Source organism: Netta rufina (assembly GCF_964035555.1).
Source record: "Netta rufina genome assembly, chromosome: 2".
Classification (NCBI taxonomy): domain Eukaryota; kingdom Metazoa; phylum Chordata; class Aves; order Anseriformes; family Anatidae; genus Netta; species Netta rufina.
Genome location: NC_140124.1, coordinates 117,072,500 through 117,099,303, shown reverse-complemented (window position 1 = coordinate 117,099,303; position 26,804 = coordinate 117,072,500).

Below are 26,804 nucleotides of genomic sequence, written 5' to 3'. Positions count from 1 at the left end.
ATGCATGTCAGTGACGTGTACAGCACACAGACTAGAGACACGTATTTATTCGTGTCCCTGCCTGTTTGGAAAAGTATACAATTTCATACTGAAGGAAATACAATTATGTACTCTCAGCGTAAATGCTTTCTTATGGCAGGTTCAAAGTTAGTAAAGAATATTGAAGAGTCATTAGTGTTTGATTCTAATATACTCAGCCAAACACCTTCAGTCCTTACTGCCCTGGCAATTAATTATAATAGCAATGGGAAAGCAGGAGAACGATACACGTCACGGCATGAAAGAAAAATCCTAAGATCAAGAATGATTTAATGTTTAAATCAAACCTCCTTTATATTATGTTAGGGAGTTTGAGATGTGCTTTTTTAATCTTATCTTCCAGGATATTTTTTTTTCCACAAGAAAACTTCCCCATAAATTCACAAAATGTTCTGGCGCTTGGTATGGTTTTACACCCTGCGAATTTATTATTCATGAAATAGGTCTTTTGAAGTACAATTTCTAAGTATTGATGTTTTATCTTTAAACAGCGAACACGAGCATTGGCTTAAAGGCCCACTGACAATCGCTCAGGAATAGCTCAACTGCTCCTGTCTAGGCAAGGTCTTCCCCACACAGAGAACCTTTTGTAAATATTAGTTACTAGAATTACAGCACTAATACATGTAGTTAATAATTATCACAATGTGCCAAAACTGCACAGTTTGCTCCCTGATTACAATATTAAATTGCTATTGAGCTGTGGTATTTGCTTCAGGCAATACTACTGAGAAGCCTCCAAAGACTTTGGTTGGCCTCCCTGCACAAGAATGGGAAATGTGTGCCTGCACAGAAAGCAGAGGCAGCGCTGGGGTTTGCCAGAAAACAAACAAAACTCAGACAATAGAAGGAAAGTTTTATCAGAGCTGAAGTGTCCTTCCACTTGGGAACTGTCATCTCGTGAAAAGAAAACACACACACACGGTCGATTAGAGCTTCTGTGGCAGGCCATTACCATGGGCCTAGCAATTCAAGCTGTTCATGAAGGCTCCGGGAGCTTTGTTTTAATTGCTTTTGATGACATCTAAAAAGGAGCTAAGCCACTTCAGAAGAGTTCAGAGGTTCCTCCTGATGTTTGCCCATCTCTATCAATGAACAGTATTTTCTGCTGTTACTGTTGCCCACTGCCCTGCAGACTGAGTAGCCATTACCTGAGAGCAGAGTTGTGGATGATGGAGATGAGCCACCATTGCTGGTACCATTTTCCATCTTGGTGGTGCATTACGAATTCATGGTTAGCCTACACCCAAACCCTAATCCTCAGCTTCAGATCTGAGTTCCTTATCTTTCCATGCCAATGGACAAAACTTCCCATTTGAAGAATCTCCATTTAACAGTGTAAAAAACAGAAATTACTCAGGTTGTCTCAGACTTTAGGCATTTGGCTTGATACCAGCATTCAGACAAGCTCAAGGAAGGGTCTGAGATATCTGTGATATCTGAGCCCAGAACATGTCTTAGATTAAGGTTTCTGCTTGAGGATGAAAGCTGGAAAATGCCTCTGCAATGCATGGTAACTAACGCTCAGTAATCTGGTACGCAGATGTAACCCTTATTTGATGGGAAGAGGTTTGACAGATCTACCGGGAGCAGAGTTTCAGTTTCAGGCTTTGTTCCTTCCTTCCCCGTGATCAAATCCAACTTCTCTGATTTTTCTAAGGTGAATGCCTTTAGCATTTGGTGAAGCACTGAAGAGTAGCATAGGCAGAAGAGGGTTGCAGGAACTAGGATATTAGTAAGAGTAGCTAACGAATGTGGTTTGCAGATACAGATTCCAATCCTTTCACATACAAAACTGTTGAAAGAGAGCATGCAGGCTTTCAGCTCTTATTCTAAAGCAAAGCCAGGTGTTTGCACTTGGAAAGTGCAGGTGTGAGTTTATGTACTGAAGTTTATCAGGCCCAGGCTGAAACCATATCCCTTATGAGATCATGTGCCATTGTCCTGCTTCTGCATCATTAAGGCATGTTGTTCATATAGGCTCTGGGAGTTACTCTTGTGATCAGTATGCCGGGTTTTCTAACTCATTTTGTTTGTGAGCTTTATGGTCTCCTTAACAGAGCTATGTGAGTTACATGGGGCACGGCTTCCATCTTCTTTCAGAAAACATATGTTAAATTGAAATAGTAATAATGCTGTAACCCCTAGGATAGGAACCAAAGAAGAGGGGGCATGCATTTGCTGGCTGCTTGACTAAAGATGTGTGTAGGTACCTCAGCTGCATTGAGTATTTCATTTCAGTGTTTGCAACTTACCTCAGACACTTCCTCAGAGAAGATACTAGTGCTAACTTGTGCTTTTTATTTATGAACTTGCCGAACTGCAGAATGTGTGCATCAGGTCTCAGCCGTCAGGCTTATGCTGTGAGCCTCTTGTCCAGAATGAAATGTCATTCTTAAATTAAATCACAAAGGTGTTAAAAAGAAAAAGGGAAGGAAAAATTTGTCTCCAGACTGTTCTCAGGATTCTTCTGAAACCAAGATCATAAAATCAAATAGAAAGAAACTGTTGTGCCATTAAATCTATCCTGCTTGTTTCCTAGTACCTATTTTATGGGACATTGTAGTGCCTGATTTTAAATGTCCCTAGCAAAGACTGTACCTATGGGTTCTTTTGGATCACGCTCCAAACTCAGATTAAGGTAGCCAGATGCTGCTTTTCCTGCCAGTTCTGCTCTGCCAGGCATTGCTGAGATATTTTATATCCTGTCAACAACCCCTCTTCAAGAATAACCCGAGAAAGCAAGTAGGCTATTACACAAGTAACAAGGGTCTGCTCTCTTTCTTCCAGTTTCTTCTGTATGACAGCTAACACAGAAAAAGATCAAGGCTTGTCGTAGAAAACAAAAAGCAAAGGACTACCCGGTGTTATGTGTTACATTGGCAGGTACAATTAATTATTTATGCAGTATCATTGGTACAGCAGCAGACAGGTCAGGTTCCTGATTACGCTGTCTGTGGGCATTTTGCTGATGTGTGTCAGCACCGTTCCTGGTCGAGTATTATGGCCACATTCTGCTGCTGTCTTTTATTTGTGAATTACCACTTAAAGAAAATGCATACAGCTGGCAGGAGAGTGTCATCTCATGCAGCATATACGTCTTGTTAATTCCTGATTGTGCAATAATTTAGATCCAATCTTGCAGCCTTTATTGTGGATAAAATTGATTGGATTTGAATCGATAACATAAGAGCTGGAATAGTGTGTATTAGTGTCTATTATTCACATGGCAAAACCAGAAATCTAGAATCTGCAAAAGGATAAAATTAAGCTAGGCTGGTATTATTTTGAGGCTTGTATAAAAGTTGTACTAATTTTCTTCTCACCATTTCTAATAAATCTCCCTCTCCCACTGACTTCCAGAAAAGTTTAGAGAAGACTTTCTCATCTGTGCAGGGCTGTATCTTTGAAATTCACCTCCTGTATTTCACAGTCAACCTGCTATCACTGCCAGCCTGGGCTGAGATGAGCTATGACTTCCCTATCTGCTCCTCCTAGCGAAGATTTGCCATCAGTGCTGACAAGCCAGTAGCAGCCTCGCTAGTTGTAAGTAACATTTCTCCTCGCTGACAAAATATCCCATCAGCCCTTATCAGCCTGGAGAGCGCGTCTCTCCCAAAAAGCCCCGCGTCGAGTCACGATGTGAAAGCCCTACCATCAGGGCACCAGTCAAAATTTATTCGCAGGCTGGCCTCACATGTTAACTCATCACCAAACTAAACTCCGCTGAAAGGCTGGAGCGTGTATTCACAGAGGGTGGAAATTGGTTCCTCTGGGAAAGCTTCAAAGTCATTTCAGCCATTAAACTGTGGCTGGATGTATCATAAGTACAGGAGAGGTCGAGGCACTGCCTGCAAACCACGGGGACTTGGTGGAGAAGTTCCTGTGAAATTGGCAGCGCGATTGTGTATTCTGTTTCAGTCCGGCTCTGCAGCAGCAGCGAGTCGCGTCTGTACATGAGACTCATTATGCTCCCTCTGTTTAACATACCAATTACTTTCTGTATTTACCATGTTTAGAGCGACTTCATGTCAAAAATTAATAACGCTAAAATAAGGAGCAGCGCTGCTGTGTGCTGAAGGGGAAGCAAAGCAGGCTAATAGAATGGGTAATCGAGAAGGAAGGTGGATTTGCAGCTGTGGGGATCGCATCCAGATGAATTTCACAGTGTGCAGTGGCGGGGGTCCCACCGAGGCCCATGTGCTCTTTAAGGCGTACTTCAGACAGCGATAAGTGTATCTTGAGAGGTCGCAGCGCCTAAGTAATTTCACCCTGTAAGCAGTGTAAACAAGCAGCGGTGCCAGTCAGCCCCTCCACAAGCTTCACTCCAAATTTCTTGCCTGTGTCTCAGTATTGTACAGAAATGTTTGTGGGGAAAGTGATTAAGCTTGGAGGAAGAGAAGGCAGGTAAACAGTTTTGTCTTTTTTAATAGACCCTTGTAGAACCTTGGGCAAGTGAGGAAACCTTAATTCATCTCTGCTGATCCTAGGCCAACCCCTGCAATAGCAGCAGGGCTCTGATCTTCCTTTTCAAACCTCAGGTCGACAAAGGATTTTACCCTGATTCCCCAGGGAGTCTGACAACTCGAGTGCATTAACCCTTTCTTTAAAATTTTGAATGCAGCACCTGACTGGTAATAGGGCTTGATATGCTCAGTCTCCATTAGCCAGTGTGCCATCACACACTGAGGAATGCTTCCCTACTCACACTAATCACGACATACAACAGACTGGGCAGCCTCCTGATGGGAGGTGACAGGAAAAGGACCACATCGATCAATGGCACTGGAAGAGTTGTCAGTGGAGATCATGAGAACAGCTATGGTATTTATAAACAAAACAAAACAAACAAAAAAAAAAACAAACAAACAAACAAACAAAAAGTTTTCATTAAGAGAAAGCCTCTTTATGGTTCAACCTCAGCAAGCCATACAAGACCTCAAGAAGCAATTAGTATTCAACATGTACACAGGCATACACCATTACTTGATTTCAGTATGATTACAGTTTCAGCAGGATACCTTCTCTAGCCTGGCACAAGAAAGATCCTGATTTCTTTATCACTTCCTTCACAATCATCATTGATTCTTTATGGGACACTGTGTGAGAGATGAAGGGGGAAAGCTCTGAATCCATCTATTTGTTTTGCTAGGCTGAAGGAGTATTAAAAACGGGATTTTCACAGTGTCAACAAGCAACTGTTCCGTTATTGTGTACACCTTCATGCACGTCCTTGAGGCTGGAGAGATTCAAATTCTTGTAAAATACAGCTGGGTACACACTTCTTTGTCTGCCTTCTTTTCACTTACTGTTTTTTCAATACAGACTCAGTACTGCTGAAAGGAAGAAGAAGATAGGAGTCCAGCAGCATGATGGCAAAGGACAGGGTGAGTGTGATTCTCTTTGCTTGCTGACCTTGCTCAGACATTCAGGCTCCCTCAGGCAGCAAGTCTGGGTACAGATAGACAAAATTAATTCTGCCTTTTGGCACAAGTGGCATGATCCTCGATGCAGAGCCTCTTTGTGCAAAGCCTGACCAAGGATCTCTAAGTTTGCCTCAAACTACCCCTACTGTCTTATACCTTGCATGTTCCTGGGGGAGCAGACTCGCAGGCTGGATATAGCCCTTCTTGCACGAGCAGTAATGGATGGTGTTTTAACATTTTCCTGTTTTTCTTGCTTTGGAAAGATAATCCATACCTAAGCAAACAAGCTGTTCTTACAATAAAAACACACTCGGAGCTGAGAGTTTGCCTTGCATGTTTGCCTTCTTGTAAAAGATGGTCTCCATTAAGAAATCCATATCTGATAGTCCGTTCTATAAAGAAGATGAGATGCTTCATGTGAATAGACTTTCTCAGGGCCAAATCCTGAGCTCTTTGCTTACTTCTTTTCCATTTAGTCTCCCGTACCCTTTAGTGGCAGTTTGCTTTTCACTGATTTCTGCTATTAATCCATCATTTCTTTTCCAAACTCAGCCATACTCTGAAGGCAAAGCAAGGTTCATTCCTTCTAATGCATCACTCACAGGTAATGAAATCTCTGCCAGCAAAGATATGCACGAATTATTACCACACAAACACTCCTGTTCTCTTATACAAGAAGAAATTCCACTCATGCCAACACTAAAGGGTAAAACGGGAGAGATCCAGGAACACTTGTTAACAATCAGCATGTGCACTGACTGGCCTGGTGACTGATAAGGAGTACCGAGCTTTATTAATAATACAATAAAGAGGAACTGGCTTACTTGTCTTGAAGCTGGTTGGTTTTTCAGGACTAGAAACCATAAACTTTTTAGTTTTGAACACAGGCAGCAATGATTCTCAATGCACAACAGGAGCCGATCTGCTGAGTAAGAAGGTACCATTTTTATAACATTGCTTTCAGAACGAGACATACATCAATCTTTTACTCTTAAACAAGCTCAGTGTTATTCCTCCAACAGAAAGGTCAAAAATACATGGTATGAAATCTAAATCACTCTGCTGCACTCTGCTTGGACTGGATGTAGGGCTATTTGCCTCTCACTGACTGTGTGAAAGGAATATGTCAGGTTTAAATACCCTCCTGAAAGCCTCTTTCTCAAGTTACAGTGAACGATGGGGTCCTGGAAGTAGCAAACAGAGACTGGAGTCATTCTTACTGCGGCTAGGAAGCACTAACGTGCACACCAGTTTCACGCCCAGCTGCTGTGCACAGCAGCCATGGAAGACACTTTGCAATACTTTGTGTGCTGACCTCCACCATGAGGAGTTAGAGGAATAAATCCAGCAACCTGAAGATCTGTTGTTTTTGTTTGTTTGTTTGCTACAATTAAGCTACCACAATTTTTCTTAAGTGCCTTGTAAGCTCAAGACACATCAAAACACATTCAACAGAAAGGGACCCGGCTGTGCCAGCACTAATGCCCAGGTGAAAGGAGCAGTCAGTCTGCATTTGTGCTCGGTGGTAACATGGGGCTATTGGAGGTTTGTGCTGAGGTACTACAGATCTTTTCTTGCTCTCTGATATGGACCCTGAGGCCAGTCCTTCCAGAGTTTGCCTCAGAGGGGTTCTCTAGAGTCAGTCAGCAATTTCTTGATGTTACAGGCCAATTGTCAAAGCAAACTTTCTGATTAAAGGAGGATCTTATTTGTGTCATGGTGAAAAATACTCCAGCCAGTGAGAGCATCACTTGGGCTAGAAGACACCATTCCTACACTCTTTTAATCAGAGTAGCAATTGTCATTCATCCAAGGTGAACGTTTTAGTTGTTTGTGGTGTACAGCAGGTCACTTAAGGAAACATCAAATGTTTTTACAGGATCATAACAGCCATTTCTCTGTGTGTTCTTAATTTCTGCTCCCCAAGACACGCACTATAACTATCCACACCAGAAATTATGCCACAAAACCTAGCTTCTTGCTGTAATTATAGGATTCGGTTAATAGCAGTAATTTGTAACTGCTCAAAGTTATGAATAACTCAATAATTTCAGGGCAGCTCATTGCCTGGACCTGTAGAAACCTCCTTCTTTGAATTCTAATAGATATTTTAAAGTAATCTCATCACTTGCCAGCGGCTTAGCAAAATTTATGTGCCACTGAATGGAAGAGTAGAGAGTTCAGAGCATTGCATCAGAAAAGCAAGGATGTGACTATTTAGGATTTGAGAAAAAAAGACAAATCTCACACTGAAGGTCTGGTAAATTACTCAGGGACAAATAACATCCTACTGATTAGCAGTGTCCCATTTGCATAGGTCGTATCAGGAATGTACCACTGACTTTATGTAACTCAAGGTAATCAAAGAGTCTGAATCTGGAATCTGTCTCCAGCAAGTAATGTGCACCTTCCTATGTGATAATTGTACAACTCGAGGCCATCTACAAAATACAAACAGAATAATTAATATCTCCCTCATAACATAAAATGGTGGGATGGACTAATGTTGTTTGATCTCCTTGAGTCTTCTCCTTGTAATAAGCTCTTATTTTGTACTGCATTATGCATAGTATATTCACTCACGTCTCACCGTTGTACTGTTTTCCACCAACACAATGAAAATACTGGCCCCCTTTTACATGAACCCACACCACATATTGCCAGAAGTAGCTTACATCTAACCTGAGGCCAATAGCTGCTGGGAAGTAATTAGTTGTAGTGCTGCTATAATCCCTTAGTAAATGTAAGCGTAACTCCTATTTGTGCTGAAGGTGAAATGTTTGTGGTAACAAATGCCCTTTTCTCTGAATAAAAATGTATTTACTTTTAATCAATCAGGGACTCATTATCAGTGTTGTCTTCATCTCCCTAAACCTTGGCCTTTTGTGTATGATTTCAGCATCGGAGGAGAGTGTCTGCAGGTTATTAAGAGAATGTTGCAAAATAACTCTAATGACCTGAATCAGCTAGGGACAGATGGTCAGAAATTACGAGGCAGTCTTCTTATCTCCTGGCACCTCCAGGCTCTCACCAGACCCTTGCAGTCCTCGAAGCAGGAGGAGGAGGCCACCGTTGCCCCTACAATTTAATCAGTGGGTACGTTCCTACACTGCATGAAGGGCAGCCCCCAAAGGGGGAGAGGGATCGCAGTGAACGTGCTGTGCTTTGCAGCTGAGGACTGGGAGCTGTAGACTCTCAGGGGGGATATGGAGAAGTGGCTGCCTTAATTTAGGGAGAGGAGCTGGGTGAGGAGCAGGGGAACGGCTGGGTGAGCTCTGTGGGAGCTCGTGAGAGCCCAAGCCATGCAACCTAGAGGTCTGGGATGGTTGGGGGCTGCACAACACTTGCAGGGCTGTGTTACTGTGCCATGCTGAATCCACAGCTCGTCACCACCATGCAGGGGCATGGGGAGCCACCAGCTGGCCTCTCCCCACAAGACAACCTTCATCCTGTCCCTCACAAAGGCAAACCATTCAGAGCAGGGTTGAAGGTCTTGGCCATAAAGTTTCACTGCTTTTAAAGGCTGAGGAAAGAACTCCAGGAGTCTGTTGCCATGTTATTTCCAGCTTCCCCAGTGCAATTCTCTTGGCCAGCCCTGGAAATGAAGGTTCCAGGTCTCAGTAAGTAACTTGCCAGTGGGGTCCCTGCAGCATGCAGAGTAGCCCGTTCTCCTGCGTGTTTAGTTGGCTTGGTCATTTCTCCCTCCTTGTTCTTTGGTGTCCTACCCACAGCAGCAGGGGAGTGACTAACGTTGCTGAAAGTGGCTGCAGTACCCAAAATTATTTTGGCAATTTGGTTTTATTTCTTTAATTTGTTGAGATGTTGACATTGATTTTGAAACATTAAAGCCAATGAGAAAGAGAAAATCTTGATAGAAAGCTCAACCTAGAGAGGAAATACTCAGAATCAGTGTCCTTTCCCTATGGAGTTAATCTGTTATCCCCTGACGTACAAGTAAGGCTTCCATGGACAAATGAAATGGCAGCACACCTCATCTGTTTCCTGGGAAAGGAGCACAGTTGTGGTAAAAAGTACGTGTATTGCGGGGGGAAATTTTGATTCTGAACACATGCAGTTAGCTTTTGATACAAAAATCCACCAGTATAGACTGTGATCTGGATTCCATTATTACCTGCTTTAAAGATCTCTTCCTATAATATCAGCAACGCAGAATCAAGCCAGCATATTTGACTTACAAGAGCAGTATTAGCAAAGGGTGAATTGTGACAAAAATTGTCTCCTTCCTTGTTTCTTTGTACAGTGCAGATCAAGTGATACACTCTCAGCAGTAATGCAGCCTGATCATTACTGAGCACTCTCCCTGGCATGCCTATGAGCAAACTTTCTATTGTTTCAATTAGATGATCTTGGGCATTCAGGGAATTTAATACTGATGGAGCTCAGCTCCTAAAATCCTAGAAATTAGAGCCTGAGAGAACCTAGGGAATCATCTTGTCCATCCCCTGACAATGCAGATTATTTTCTACAGTATTTTTACTGTGTTTTTTTTCCAGTCTATTTTTAATGATTCTAGCAACGGGGTTTCCATCGTTTTTCCTGGGGGACTATTCCACATTCTAATAGATCTCACTGTTAGGAAAATTTTCCTGATATTCAGTCTAAATTTTCCTTTGCTCAATTTCATCCCATTACTCCTAGATATGCCCAGTAGAGGCGGGTGAAAACTGAAAGTGAGTAGGCAAACCTGACACATTATGTGTGCTCAGAGCCAATTTACAGCAGCGGGTAAAGTGATAGAGTCAATTTGCAGCATTCTGTAAGTGACAGAGAGGGTCTTAGGGCATGCACTCTCTGAAAATGGTTCTGAATCTTGATGAAAACCCCAAAGTATAGAAAAATATCCAGAAGCTGTAATGACTTTATATTTTTTACAACATTCAAGCTGAACACAACAAGAATCCTCTATGAAGAGATAACAGGTAGGGCACCTTGTTTATGATATTGCTGCCAATGAAACTTAAATTTATACAGGCATCTGAACAGCACACTTTTCCTTTTCACCAAATGCTGCAAATTGTCATTTACTTTTACGTGCTAGTCAGAATTAAAATACAACTTACATTCCTTGAGCTATTACCCACTAGATAATGGGTAATGAAACCCATAGCTGAAAATTGTATTTATATTGTAAATGTTCTTGTGTAGGTAACTATATTTCTGTTTAATTGTCTGATATCTTGCTAATAAACTTCCTAAATCCCCTTAAATCCCCTCTGTATACACACACATTGCTCTTTCTTCATTTCTTCCTTTTTTCTTTCCATCTCTTTATGCACTGTTATGGGCATACCTCTGTCTCCTTTCTTCCTGCTAATTCCTTTTCCTGCCAGGCAGCCAATCCTGCCATCACATTGCTAATCTCTTCAGACCATTTACTTATTTTCTTTCCTTATTCTGTATGACGATCATATTTCTCATCCTTCTATTCACTGCCATGTATCTCTTTATTCTTGGACATACACATACCATTTCTATCCCATCACCTTATAGTACCAAAAAATTGTTTTACATCCTACTCCTTGTTTATATTCTTCCTTATACTCACCTCTTCCCCAGTGCCTTGTACTGACACTCCCCCAAGACCTATCTGCATTGGCTTTCAGCCGGTATTTGTGTCTGATGGAAACTGCAACGTTCTCAGGTATGGACAGTGCCTCCCTTTATATTGGTTGTGGAAGATGATAGACCGCCAGTGAAGTAATTCACAGTGGCAAGTGATGCAGCCATTGCAGAAGGAAAGGACTATGATTTTAGCAGCAATCCATCCTCCCTTAAAACCGTAAAAAGTTCAGCAGACAAAAGAAAGCTCAAATGTTATGTTAATCTCATAGTGATATGAGAAATTCCACAAGGAGGTGACCAGAATTGTATCCAGACGCCTAGGTAGGGACTGAACATGGCAAATTACAAAAAGCAGGAACATGATCTACACACAACAAAGCGAGTACATCTGGAAGAAACAAAGTCATGGACACTGGAGTTGCTGGCTGAGGCACAGTGCATATAATGCAAATTCTGCATGGGGGGAGCAATTCAACAATTGGCACAGGCAAGGAAAAAAGGGGGTCATGAGACACTACAAGGAGATGCTGATACCTATAAGGAGCCACAGTGTGACCGGGCAAGGAGCCAAAAGTACATGTATTTCTGGGGCTGGTGGGAAGTGACTCCACATGTCACTTTTTTCCCACCTGCATTTAATCACATAAACTACCTTATCTCCAACTCAGGCCATTTCACATTTTTTTTAGCTTTTTCATTAGCTGGAACTCAAGAAATGTGTTTTGAGCAAAATCAAAACCCTCTACATCACTGCAGATCTGTTAAATTAAGGTGTTGTCTCTTCCTGTAGCAAACTGCCATAGTTAGTGGCTGAGCCAGCTATCAACTCCTGTAGGGGACTTCTGCTCTTAAAATTTGCTTCTCAGCACAGTCCTCTAAAGTTCTCTGTGTGCCCTACCAGTACTGCCCTTTTGTTTTTCCTCAGCCAGGGGTGAGGAGTTTAGCAGCACTTACAATTAGCAGTACTCCTCTTCTGCAGCTGTCGTCGTACAGGACAGGCACCAACCTTTAACTGCATTTAGGAATCAGAAGAAAGTGTTGTACCAACATCAGCTGCCTTCATTGTTCCTTAGGGGCCATGCACAACCTTATCTCTGCACTCCTTTCATCTTATTTCCCTCATTGATCCCATATTTCTCCTACTCTGCTGACTGCAGTACTCCCTGTGACCCCTTCCTCCACTCTGCTTTCTGCCTTCTTTCATGCCGTTTTGAGTTAGCTCTTCCCCTCTCCTTCATGCACGTCTTGCCTTAAAGCCCACGGGAGAGCTATCCTGATCTTCTCACCACTTGTGTTCCCAAGCCCTCTTTCTTCTCAACATTGATTGTAATTTGCTTTGTTCTGCTAACTCATAAGCTCTTTTGGCCAACAGTCTTGACTCCTTGTTTCTTTTGCTGGCTGTCGGATATCTCGCTGGCTAGTTGATGAAACGGTGTGTCTATGCGGTGTTAGGTCCTGAGCTTAAGTTTGTTTGTTGTCCCTCATTTAAGGTATCTATTAGATAAGGTTACCGCCTATCTCCTTGGAAATACAGGACATATAGGAGTGTTAACCCCCTAGATAAAGGGGATTTGTTGAGGTAGAGCTCTGTGCTGAAGAGACAGAGTACAAGGAGAAAGACAAAGCAACAGTCTGAACAGAGGTGATGTGTAGTCCTCTCAGCTTTGCTGTGGCTCTGCTTTAAGAAAAAAGCCTCTCCCGGCTGTTTTTGTATGTGGGGACCCAAAACGTGCTGACATTTGGGGAAGATTTTGAAACAGTTGTGAAAAGCAAAATGCACTTCCCCAGTAAACACTTGCCTACTTCATTCTTTCTCTGGCAGCCACTGCTTTCTGAGCATTTCCCATTTGTTGTATCTGGAACTCTCTGGCATGATATACCTACCTCTATTTGGGGGCAGAGCAAGTGTCTTAAGGTACTTTTGCCTTCAGTGTGAAGATCTGCAACCTTCTCACAAGCCCTAAGGGAAGGTTTATATGGGATTTTTTGGGGCAGGTTGCTAGCAGGAAGAGCCGTCGGCAAGAAATCTGTGCATGATTACACTTCCTCTAAGAAAGCAGAAATTCACATGTTATTTTAAATTAACAGAATTGTATCAGAAGTAATTCATTCATCCATTTCTCTTTCTAATTGGGCTATCCTGATAAGGTCACAAACAAAATCCTTTTGTCAACACTGGGACCTCATTCAAGCAGGGAAATTATGAGCTGGTATTCTTCTTGAACCAACAACAAATCTTCTCTCAGAAAACAAAGCTAGGTAAGAGAAACTAAAACAAGGCCAGAAGGCACTAAAACAAGAGTTGGAAACTTTACAAAAGGAATTACAACAGCATCTGGAGGTTTCCCAGGAATGGCTGAAGTGATTTGCAGGCAGAGGTGAACTCTCTGTAGGAGTAATGACTACAAAAAGTCCTAACAGACTGAGAAGGCCAGCTGCAAAACTGAATTGGTAAGCCCCCAAAAATGGCAACCATACTGCCATAGATCCTTCAGGGCTGGGAGACACCAGATGGGAACCCACTAGCAGGGATGAAGAGGAGCAAGGAATTACTGGCTACATTTCAGCCCCAGGAAGAAATCTTTGGTTACAGACCCATCATGGTAGCCAGCCACCTGGACATTCAGTTGGGCCAAGCAAAGAACTTTGGAAAAGCATTTACTGCAGTTGATCTGCTTGACTGGCAAGTCACAAAGTGCAGTGGAAGAGGCTGAGCTTTCACAGGTCAGGAAGAATCATAGAATCACAGAATGGTTTGTGTTGGAAGAGCCCTCAAAGATCACCTATTTCCATCCCCCTGCCCTGGGCAGGGACCCCTCCCACCAAACCAGGTTGCTCAAAGCCCCATCCAGCCCGGCCTTGACCACCTCCAGGGATGGGGCATCCACAGCTTCTCTGGGCAGCCTGCGCCAGTGCCTCACCATCCTCTGAGTATAGAATTTCATCTTTATATCTAATCTTAGTCGACCTTCCTTTAGTTTAAAGCCATTCCCCTTTGTCCTATCACTCCACTCCCTGACAAAGAGTCCCTCCCCAGCTTTCTTGTAGGCCCCCGTTAGGTACTGGAAATAATGCAAATTCCTAATATGTTTTAGCAGAAAATCAACTGGATATTTACTTTACTAAATATAAATTCACAGACTGAATGAAAGTTGGTGAAGATGGAGAAGTTCTAGCAACAAGCTTGAATAGCCATGCCCTGAAAGTGTCACGGATTGGATTTACCAAAAAGAGATTTCGTGCAAACTATTGCCTCTTGACTAGAACCATCTATAAATCTGAATCAACCAGATGCAACTAACAGCCAGAATAGAAAGAGGAAAAAAAAAAAAAGAAAAAAGAAAAAGAAAAACCCACCTGAACTACAAGAAAATCTACAGAAACTCATTTCTGGCACATGTAGGTGCAAATGAGGATTTCCAGGATAAACTGGCAATGGATCAATTCAAGGGTGCTCAACTCTACCTAAGCTTTCACACTGAGGTCAGTGACTAGCAGCCAGAGATACTCCAAGAGGTCTCTGGAGTTTGCAAAGGAAATTGTGATTTCCCCATTGCATCCATGGACCAAAATGGACCAAAGGAGGAAACAGTTTCTGGTGACGGGGATCAAAGACGGTTGCCACAAATTCTCTAAGAGCAGTTCTGTGTCAGAGAAGTGGGATACAGATCTGCCCCACAATATTATTGGAAAATAATAAAGATGACAAAATTGGCCCAGTAAAATAAAACTGAGAATAATGTCAACTTCATTTGAAAACTTGAGCTGTGAAAAGAAGAGTTATTACGAATACAATGCTGCCCTAGGCAGACCATCATTACCTCCCAGAGAACTCTTTCAGCTCAGGGAATGGAAGGACACCAGACTGAATGGTCAAAACTCAGGGACATATAACAGGACCGGCACTCCATTTTATTTCAGTCTGGACAGCTAACAACAAGAACAGGGATTTTGGCAATTGAATGTATAATAGAGTCAGTGAAATGTGAAGGAATTGTAGATGTTGTTTCAAACCTTATATTTATTAAACTAGACAAGTAAAAAAGGCTAGGGATTTGGGAGATCCAAAATGAACTTCCTAATTGATTTCAAATGTAGAGAATGTCTGGGGAATGTGAACACATCTACAAACTGGGAAAATAGGCTCTGCAACAGGAGGACCTCTGTAACGTGAACAAGATGTATGAGTAACTGAGGTAACAGATGAGTTAATAAGTGAGATAGGGTTTATCATACCTAGTAACAACAGGATGGGTATATTGAAAATATCGTCTTTGGAAAATCCTCTTAAAGAAATGGACTAGCTGAAAGAAATGAAACAAATTATTTTCTAACAGGTTTGCAGCAAATAAGCTGTCCTGTTTCCGAGTATAGAAACCATTACAATAGCAATGCATTCTGATGTCTTTTCTACAATGGCAAAGTGAGGAGAGTGGCAGAAGTCTGTTTTATGACCCAAAATCTTGGTGAAACTTTACCTAACAAAGTTCTTGTAAATTTGTTCCAGGATCAAGTCCCTGTTTTTTGCTGTTGAGCAGAAGATGCTGTAAGTAAAGAAAGAATAAGAAGGCAAGCTTGCAAAATTTGAATTGGTGGATGGAATAAGTCCCAAGACAGACAAAAATTGAGATGGTATGGAAGTTACCTATACATCGTGTTCTCATAGAGGCAGAAGTTTTATATGACTCCTCTTGTACAGTTGTGGACTTGTGAATAGCACCAAGACCTCTCTGTAAGCTCAATGAGAACAGAAATCTGAATAGAAATATACCCTTCACCTGGAAGGATAACTTAATACCTTCTGGCATTAAGACCAGAGACGTGGTCTTAATTCCCACTGTCTCTGCTGGGTGGTGACCATTCCTTCAGTTCCTGAAGCACACGGCTCCTCAGCATCTCCAGTGTTGCTTTCAGGCCAAGAGTATGACAAGTGAGTCTCCGTGGAGTCGCTTCAATCTCTGGCTATGCCAAAAATCAAATGATGTAGGACTTCTAAAGTTTGCAGTGCCAACTTGTACTGGGACTTAGCCTTGCCTCAACTGTTGTCATCTCCTGTAAGACAACTCTGGAAGTTCCCCATCTACTGATTACACATACAGCCGTAGGAAGATGTTGATTTGTGGTTTGTGGCCTACTGTGCTAGTGACTGCTTCTTTTGTAGGCTACCACTACTGAGATTTTCTTTGTACTGGGAGGAGAGCGGCTTCACCTAGGGGAGAGTATACACCCAAAAAGAAAATACAGGATCATTCAGGGGAAATATGGGGATACTGGAAATTCAGGGATTCATTAGAGATAACTTTCCATTGGCAGCTGGCCAAAACAACTCAGACAATTAGAAAGGCTGGCAATGTGAAATTAGCTTAATAGGAAAAGTTTAAAAATGCAGCAATACCTAAGTTTGCTTTAATTTTGCTTTGTTAAAATGTGAATAAACTTTGTCTTGACTTTGAAATAAAGTCACACCGTTTCAGTGGACTGAGCTGAGAGAAAGAACATATATCAGGTTAAACCTATTTCAGGCCAGTATGGCTAGCTGTCAACCTTTGAGATAACTGTAGGGGGTAGATACCTACCTCTACATGGTAGAAACCATGTGTTGTCACCAACTGTAAAAAAAAAAAAAAAAAAAAAAAAAAAAAAAAAAGCTGACACAGAAAAGAAATATTCTGATATTTTGCGAAAAGCATGGGGGTGGGTGTGAAAGAAAGTAGGCAATACACAGAGCAATGTGAAAGGAAAACAGAGGCATCAGCCACTTTGGAAGAACTCATGACCTGAGAGCAGCAGAAATTACACAAAGGTGCAAAGGACCTTCAAGCAATGAAACTACCTGTCTCTGGATCCTTCTTGCATCAAGCAAGTAGGATTTGATACATTTCTGTAAATAAACAAAATTTTATTAAATACATCATCTCCATCAGCAACTACTCTTCTAGATGGAATAATGCAGACTTTTGGCTACATGCTCACACTAAAAGTGATTAGGCAGCTGCCCACCTTCATGGTGAGATGCAGTACAGTAAAGAGATGGGACTTAGGATCTGTGGTAACACTAGGAGAGAACTTAAATACAAAGATATAGACTCAGCAGAACCTTCTGCCACATTTCTGGAAATATTCTTCCATGAGTTAATTAAAAGTTTGGCTCACAGGAGATTAATCCAGATTTTAACACATTTTTTCTTAGTTTCAGAATCTAGAGAGCAACATGTTAGAGAAGAGAGAAGTCCCAGACACATTACAAGCGAGCTAGGAGAACAGGGCAAATGTTCTTTACCAATAAGGAGAGAGAAGTTTGTGATAAGGAAAACATTATGATCAGACACACTTCAGAATGAGTGGCTGAGGCAAATTGAACAAGTGGAGCAGCACCTGATGTGGCTTGTTTTATTTGCTGCTAGATTGCTGGGTTTGTTCTTTGTGTTAAAGTTTTGGATGATATCTACATAGTTTTAAAAAGGCTTCCCTGATGTCACACCTATTTATTCCTTTATTTTGCAGGCAGTCTACAGAGAGCAAGATCTGATCCACAACAGAGGATCCTTTGAGTTGTAGTGTTTACCATGCTATCTCAAGCCCTAACCACTTCATTCTTTGTAATTTGATTATTTGGTCACGCCCTGGAATGCAAAGTATTACTCTGATGTATTTGTATAAACCGAGCCTCTTCAAATACAGTAAGTAGCTGAATGATGTATGTTAATGACATGCTCTCAATAATTTTTATAATGCGAGATCTCAGCCCAGATTTAATGTTTAATATCCCTGGGATTCACATTGAAATTATTACACACATTATGTATTCCATTCCTTGGACTTAGAATTAATTTCAAAACAGAACAAAAGTGCATCCTATTTGTTTTCTTGAGGGAGTTTGCATCAGTAACAGTCTATTTATTCTGGAGTTTCTGAAGTTAGAAATACCTTTTCCCTTTGCTATCTTTGATCTATCCTGACAAACTGTGCAGAACATTTCATTTCTGTGTCTTGCCTCAGTTATGTCATTTCCTCATTCACTTGAAAAATATTTATTCTATCAAAATTTACCTCCCTAAATAAAGGACACAGGTTGTTACAAAACTGTCTCACAGAATCTTTGACACAAAGCTGCCTGCCAAAAATAAACAGAAAAAAAAAAAAAAAAAAAAAAAAAGCTGCTTCTCTAGATCCTCTTTATGGAAGACTGCATAGAAGAATTCATAATCTGCACTGCTTTGATCGATCATTCAATCTTTGCATTGGTGATGTTTCTAATACAGGGGCTTAGCCTCTGGAATGACTCCAAACAGGATGGAACAAAGCAGCTAAACCTATGTTAGGTTGTGATCTGCGTACTCTCAGGCAATAAATCTTTAATTTGCAAGACTGCCAACTATCTCAAAATTAGAATTAAAGGAACATTTAGCATTAGTGATGTTCTCGTAGTTGTCAGGAATTGCTTTCCTAGACATTTTTTTGAAAGACTATGTCTTACTTGGAAGCATGCTTCCAAGATACCCACTAAACTCACCTTTTCATTTACCTCTCTCTCAAAAATCAAGCCTAAAAAGGTGGCAGGAATATGTAGAAGAGGAAAAGGAGTTAAAGCTCCCATGTATTTTAGTCCCACCAGACAGGAGGATTTGTTCTCTCTGGGCTTATATCCATCCTGCTGTCCCTCAGCAGGTCTTTAATTTTACCAGTGCAGAAAGAAAACCCCGGTGTCAGCTAGTCTGCTCAGGGAAAGGGAGCTTCCCCTCCAGCACGAGGGCAGCATAGTGGTGATGCTATTTGGCTGTGTGAGGGCAGAACGATCCCCTGCCGTGGCTGGGGGAGGATTACTGGCTTAAGCCCCAGGTGTGTATGGTTGCTTGGCCACACAGTCCTTCTAGGCTGGCACCACAGAAGGTTTCCACCTAATTTCTCCCTTAGGCATGCTAAAGCCTTCATGCTTGTAGCCCGCAGGTACATGGTTCCCAGATTTCTGCTTTCTGCACAGCGTGTCCCCGTGCCCAGGTGGGCTTGGCTCAGCTGGGATGTTGACCCAGTCCCACGTATTTCACGGCAAGTGCCTCAGAGCAGTTTATCCTCCCCAGCTCTGACGGATGCTCCAGTAGGTACAGCTCTGGCGTCACACCAGGCAGCGTGAGCAGAGGAAATAACGCCTCCTCTCCTCTAATGGCTCCATGAAGTTTTCATATTAAGCAGAGCAGGAACTGAAGCATCCCAACTGAGTGCCCTAATCCCCCTGCCATGCCTCCGTACTTACTCTCCCTGGCTACTTAATTCTCTCTTATAAAATGGAGCTGCTTCACTGGAGAGAAATTGGGAACAATCCCCTGCAGTCCCTGCCCTGTTAGTTATGGCATTCCCCCATGAGATGTAAGCTTCAAGCTTTTTCCAGTACAGAAGTGAACCAAGGTCTCCTACAGCCTGACTGAATGATACAGCCGCAGAGATGCTTCTCCTTACCATGAAATGAAGCACATCTCCAAAGGACTGTGTTCCTGCCAATGTGCCTTTCCATATGCAATTACCTTCTCCCCCCTCCTCTGCTTTGGGATGGGTAAGAGGTGGGAATTTGGCCCTGAATGAAAGATTATTAGCTTCTCTCTCAGCAAGGGAAAAGACAGGGACATACAATAAGAATATTAATTTTAATGAGAAACTCAGACTGGCAAGAGAACTTTATTGGCAGAAGTGAAATTAGCTTTTCTACATAAACAGTTAGTGGTGTCAAGGGACTAGTCATTCATTGCCCAGAAGGAAAAAAACAAAACAAAACACAAGAGTCTTTAAGGGTCCTTACTCTCAAGAATGCTCTTCGCTGTTTAATGCAGAGAGGATTTGCTTTGTACTTCAGCAAAAATCAAGTATGAAAGATATCATCCCTTTCCAGTGTTTTGAAGCAGTAAATATCCAGCAGGAAACAAGTACTTCAAGCTTCTCTCTTGACCCCTTCCCCTTCTTCCACACAGACATGGGCTCGCACGCTCCACATATTTATTTATATTTTAAAGCTGTTTCCAAAGTTGGAAGGCATGTTAAGTGAAAAAAAAAAAAATCCTTGTGTTCATAAACCCACACAGAACCATTTCTGCTTTGGGCCATCCTTGCAGGATTCACCTTTCCTGATGCTGCTTTTCCTCCTTCCCCCTCCCTCTTGCCCCCTGATCTGGGTGACTGGACCCCTAAGGACAGACTGTCCAGTTTTGCTGGATGTGTGACACCCGTCCTTTTTCCCCTGTTTCCCCTTTTCTCATTCCCCTAAGCTATCCCAGAAGGGGCCACCAGGTGACAAAGGTCCCCATTAGGTGACATCCTGTGGTGACCATTCACTGGCAGTCCAAAAACAAAGGCAGTTTAATGCCATTTTACCATTCATGCTAGGACAGCCTCAGTCTACTAGGGCAGAAGCCAGCCAAACAGCCTACCCAGCAGCTTTCCTCTGTGTGTCTGGTAGTAGGATGGGATTTAACCCACAGGGTAAGAAACCACGGAAGAACCGCATTACACAGATTACACAGACTCCCAGAAGGAATCTTTTGTCTTGCTCACACCTGATATTGTAAAGAAAAATAGCATTTTATGTTGGAGAACTAGGATGCAGCCAGTCTGCCACAAAAGGTGTTATTTAGTGGAAGTGATCCTATTTTACACTTGAGAGTAGGGCCAAAAAGAAAATACCCACTAGGGCATATTTCTTCACAGAAACTGGCCGCACCTGATAATGTCTTTTTTTCTCCCGCAGCACAATGAGAAGCAAATGTGTGCTGATCCTCTGTTTCCACCTCCTCACTGGCCAGAAATGATTGTGTGCAAAGAGCATGACACTGCCATAACCAGCGTACCTCTACTTCCCCACTCATGGCAACCTGCTTTTCTTAGCTGTACAAATTTTGCAGGTTTTATGTAGAAATACCATTGTGTCTCACTGGACAGGGGCTTAACTAATCCAAGCTATGAAGAGAAGACATTCAAAATCAGTGTTTTAGTGTTGGATGGGGAAACACGGCCAGAGTGAGGAAGAAAACATGTTTGGCTTTCATGACCCATTGCATTACTCAGCCAGAAGTCAGCACATAATAAAATTTCTTCCATTGTAATTATGAACAGTCACACAGCCCAAACACTACGGCCTTGCCATAGTCCTTCCATGCAGCCAGAATTTGTTTTTTGCTCAGCTGCTGTGAGTATTTTGCGGGACTCTCTCTGCGTATTGACTCTGAAGCAAGTATTGACTCTAAAAGCAGCACTGGAGGCACTGAAACAGACCCTGTCACCCTGCCACATGGCCACACAGCCTCTGCCAGTGGCCAGCAAAGCCGGGTTGGTGAGAGCACACAGGTTGAAGCTACTGCTGGTGGGAGGCAAAAAATAAAAAGGGCAAAATAACCCCTCCTAGACTCTGTAGATGTAGCTCCAAGTAGCGGCAAGACCAGTGAGGCCCACTGCTGAGGGGTTTCCCCTTCCCTCACCCCAAACCCTCACTGGTTTCTCCCTTAAGGCCCAAGCAACAGGGCAGGCATATCTGGGAGGCTTGGGTCTGCTCGGTGGTGTCGATACGCATGGAGAAACATCTACAGTGACTAAAAATGGCCTTAGCCCATCCATTGGCGCATTAGAACATGTTTTGTCAAAGGAAGGGCATTGCGTATACTTAAACATTCACATTGTTTTTGTTTTGTTTTGTTTTGTTTTGTTCTGTTTTTCTGAGCATAAAGAGCAGATCAAGCCCACTCACGCTGTGCCGCCACGTCCTGGTAATTCTGAACACGCTCAGTTTGCATATAACTTTGCTCATCCTTTTTCACATCTTGAATTCAGGATACAAATCCGTCTTGGAATATATTCTGCTTTAATTAAAAAAATATAGACAAGAGTCAGAGCCATCTGTATTTCATACCATACTTCGTAATGTCTCAATATCACAAACTCCAAGGAGTAACACTATACATTAATGGGAACATGTGTCATATCTTCTTGCTCTTTATGACTTACGGGCTATCTATATTATCCCCATGTCTCCAAATCTCTGAAAACAAGTGTAAATAGTAATTCTTATTAACTGCAGAGACACCTGCACTGATATGGACAAATCTGGTCAACAGCAGGTTCCCCTGCTGTTTTACTAAGCCAGCAACATGCTCCTGTCTCTGGCAGATGCTCCTGTTTCGTATTACTTCTAAGCAGATACCAACTTTATGCACTTTTTGAAATTCCTTTCAGGAACCAATGTCCTTCTGGCTACCAAGGGCCTTTTGCTGCAACAAAGCAATGAAGAGATCAGGAAGGTACCAGGAGACTGAGTTTTGGTCCTCAAAATTACTGGCAGCTTTTATAATCTTTCCATGTCCCTTCTGCCAGGGATTAGCAGCAGCAAGAAGGATAGGTTTACTGGGGAAGTCTTGTAAAATAAACAAACATTACCAGTTGAAGCATCCACCCAATAACACCAGTGAAATTACCAGTTTAAGCACCTAGGATTACTAAATACCTTAATAGGTAATATTTCTTCTTGAAAACTCTGGGTATTTATATGAAGCAGGAACAGTGTTAGGAAGACAAGTAACGTAGCATCAACTTGGGGAAACACAGCAATAAACAAATCAAAATGAATGATAAGTGGAGTGCTTGCCCCAGTGGTTTTTGACTGTCCCTGTATTCCACAGAAACATGGGGCTGAAGGGACCCCATGGGCTATGCAGTACAAACCTGGGTGATGACAGCCAACAACTGTATGTGATTCTCTCCTTAAAATGAGGAAGCCCCATCTTAAAACTTCCCAGGGCTCTGCCCCATTTTTTCTTCTACCAGATATCTGTCCCTAACAATGGTGCTGGTGGTTTGCCCCACGCGTGCCCTGGAAGGAGCTATCTCCCTTGCAGAGACAGGGTGCTGCTACCCCCATGTCCTTCCCAAGAACCAGCCTTTTTCAAAATACTGCAGCTATTAGAAGAGAAACAGAGGTGAGGCTCCAGCATCCTATAATATGGGCAGGTCCTCCAAAATTTAGGAACTTCTGTCTTTGATTCAGTGGGGCATTTTCCTTCCTGTAGCAATTGCTGGAAGAAGAAGCAACTGGGTTTATGAGTGATTTTAAGCCTTTTGTTCCCAGAGATGCTGAAGGGGACAGCCAAGTGCTGCACGCCATGTACTGAAATACCTGAGCAGCTTCGTGCACACAAGCACAGCTCTGCCTGTGTGGCCCAGCTGGGGGCTCTGGGCCCGTTGGCACTGAATCCTGCAGCCAGGGGGGTTTTGCCTCTAAACCACTGTGATTAAATTGCAGCATGGCATTGCAAATAAATGCAGTGGATTAAAGGGAGGTGTAGCTTGTGGAGCTATGTAGAGCTTTCCTTTGTTCAGAAGCAAGAAAGGATCCTATATAGATATATAGACTACCTACCTCTGCACCTTAAATAGAAATACAGTCTGATATACTAAACTGGAGTACATAAGAGGCATGCCAGCAAATTCAGAGTGCACATAAAAGTGAATACGAGCAGTGAAATTAAAAGGCAGCATTTTTAGAATTGTTAATTGTATGGTAATTGGAAGTCAAAGCAAGGTCTATTTAAAAATCCAGGATGTCTATTAGGAGTCCACAGACCAACAGCACGTCAACAAAAATTAGAAAAGGAGGCCAGATTTTAATTGTAAATGCGATACTAATCATCAGCAGCTCAGTTTCCCAGGTGTCAGTCAGAGATGGTTGCTTGACATTTTACATTTTACTCTTCCCCTTAACAAAAGCTCACCAATTGCTGGTATACTGGCAGGTTCCTAATAACTGCTAACTACTACACATTTAACCAGCTAGCAGAAGTACCCATTTGGATAAAAGTCCAAAGCCTCACCTGTAAGTGCCTACATCCTGATTCTGTAACTAGAGACGTGAATATAGCAATCACTTGTTCAGTGGTAAAGGAGTCAGCACTACATGTGATTATTACTATTCATTTTTCCTGCACTCCAGCTTTGCTGAAACACAGGCCAAAGGACTGTCTTTGTAGTATTTCTCAGGAAACGTTGCAGTTAAACACCGAGGCTAATGTGTGCAGTTATCTGAGAGGCAGATATTAACAGTTCCCTGATACCTTTCTTGTGTACACAGGGAATGTAGAGCACATTGTGCTGGGGTCACATGTAGGGTTTTTCACTTCTTCCTTGGGACAATGCTTGGGGCACACCAAGAACATCTCCCTGGAGAATTAGTCCGAAGTATCTAGTACACTCTCAACATGAGTACACTCATTTCTAGCTGAGAAATTTAGCTCTGAGTAGAATTTTCAACCAGATGAAGATTATCTACAAATGGAGGTAATTTCACAAGGCAAGCTCCCTGCTGGAGCCGAGATGAATTTGTCAAGTCCCACCATCAGAGCTTAGTGCGGAAGTAACTCTTTGCTTCCTGGAGGAGGTAGGATGGCATCAGGTATTTCTTTGTGCAGAGCATAGAGACAGAAACATAATTTGCAGGAGCCTTGTCCTTTTAAAGTCCCTTTCTGTTATTTGGCCCACTGGCAATGGGAGGAAACTTTCCCAGTGCTGAGTGCCAGGTAGGCAATTAATGCAGTCATTTCTTCTTCATTGCTGCTCCTCAGCACTGGGGAAGCTGAAGACTTCAGCTCTCCTCAGGGGATGAGGGCTGGTACAGCAACCCCACTCATTATGACTGACTCTCAAGAAAACCTGTGTGTCAGTTAAGCTTGGGCATCCATCCTGCAGGCACTCCAGCCACCATCAGCCTGCATTTTAGAGGCAATACGGATAATGATAATGCCTTATGGTGCAAAGTTTCACACAGCTCCCAGGGTTTCCAAACCAGCACGATAAACCTCTGCTAAGGATTTTGCCAAAAAAAAATATTTAAATAGCTAGAGCTTTTTTTTTTTTCTAAGATGACCTTACAGGTATCTCATGTACAGCCTGGGGTAAGCACTCTGGGAGGGTTTATGGGGAATCGTTCATTCATTTCAATTCCAATTGGCTGTGTAAAGCCATCTGGCTATGTATGTACCATTATCCTATACCCATCACCATGGTATCTAAGTGCCCTCTTCATGTCCCTGTTTATATTCATTATTCACAAACCTTTGTGCAAACAGGATTTTGTTCCCCGTGAAGGTTTGGAGAAGGACTGCTCTTCATACAAATGGCCACATTCATATGTTAACGTGGCCGTCTGTGCACAACAAAATATTCATTATAAGGCCTGTAGCTATGTATCATTCATTATACTTCCATTTCAAATCTTTCCCCATATCTAGTCAAGAGACTTCAGTGACCGCTCACTCAGCACAAATTGTAGGAGTGATCAACCCGCGAAGGCCCCCTGCAATCACAAACACTCTCTTATGATAACACCTAACACATCTAAATCCTGGTCTTTCGTGGCTATTTCCAAATACCGTCCTTGTGCTGCCAGCACAAGGTTGTCTTGTGAAGGTATTCATAAGGTTGTCTTATGAAGTAAGAAAAAAACAAACAAACAAACAAACAAAAAAAAAAAAAAAAAAAAAAAAAAAAACAGAAAAATGTTCACATTCCCCAAGGAAGTTCAAAAATATGGGAGGTTCAAAATACAGGAGAGAAGCAATTTTGCTTCTAACAGTGGCTTTCTGTATGCCTGGGATGCTTCTGGTTTTCCCTTCCATGTCCATCTTCTTCATCAAGAGAAGCCCAAGGAAGTGGATATATCTTTGGACAAAGGTCATGAAGAACATGCTTTGGATTCAAGGAATTTAGATGCCATTTTCCAAACAGGACTGGAGCCAAATCTTTAACTGGGCACTAAAATGAGAGATTTTGTCTGCATAAGTGCAGAGTATCCTGCATCTTCTAAACCAAATGTATGGGATCTTCTCTGCCATCAGAACATTTGTGGATAAAGCACCTATTTAGGAATGCAAATATTGGATTTGAGCGTTATTTCTTTCTCCCATTTGTAAATCTTGTCTGAAGTAAAATCCTAGAAATTGACTACAAGATCAAGGCATACAATCTAACGAGTAAACAGTACAAAATCTTCAACTAAACACTGAGGAATAAATGAGTGCCAATGTAAAAAGAGTAACGAAGAACAAAAAAGCTCTCATGAACACTTAAGCTTAAGATAAGACCTGTGGCATCCTATTCAGTCATACTGCACCTCAATCCATATCATTACAAAAAATTAGGTGCAGTGAAAGTTTGCAGTCACATTTGTCAAAGGTGCAATAGGAGTCAATGTCACTCAGGGAAACTGATGCACTTAAATACAGGAGAAAACTGTTTATCATTATGAATAGCCTGCATAAAGTCAGATCAGAGAGGAGGAACAGCGAAATGCAGTAAGAGACAGCTGAAAATTGGTTTGGACACTTTTCCTTACAGAATATAAACTTACTGCCACCTGTTTGCTTAGTAGTAAGCAGAATCTATGAATTAGTTTAAAAGGTGACTTTCAAATAATATTTAGCAGGAGCAGATGTTGTGGAGAGAACGCTTAAATCTTTCAGAGTTATTATCTTTCCTGCGCGAGGATGTTGCATGGCCTCCACAGCTATCCGGAGTGGCAAGTGCTTCCCAGCATGCTCAGAGAGAGCTGACACACTGAACTAATCTTTAATTTATTGATGTACTACTTCACTGAGAGATGTAGTATATCAATAAATGGCTTTAGTTAAGAAGCGGAGGTCTAAGAAGCAGTGGTAGGAGCTTGCAAAAGTACATCAAAGCTTACAGAAAATAAAATCAAGAGCTTCTGGGAGAAAATTGATGTCTAGGAAG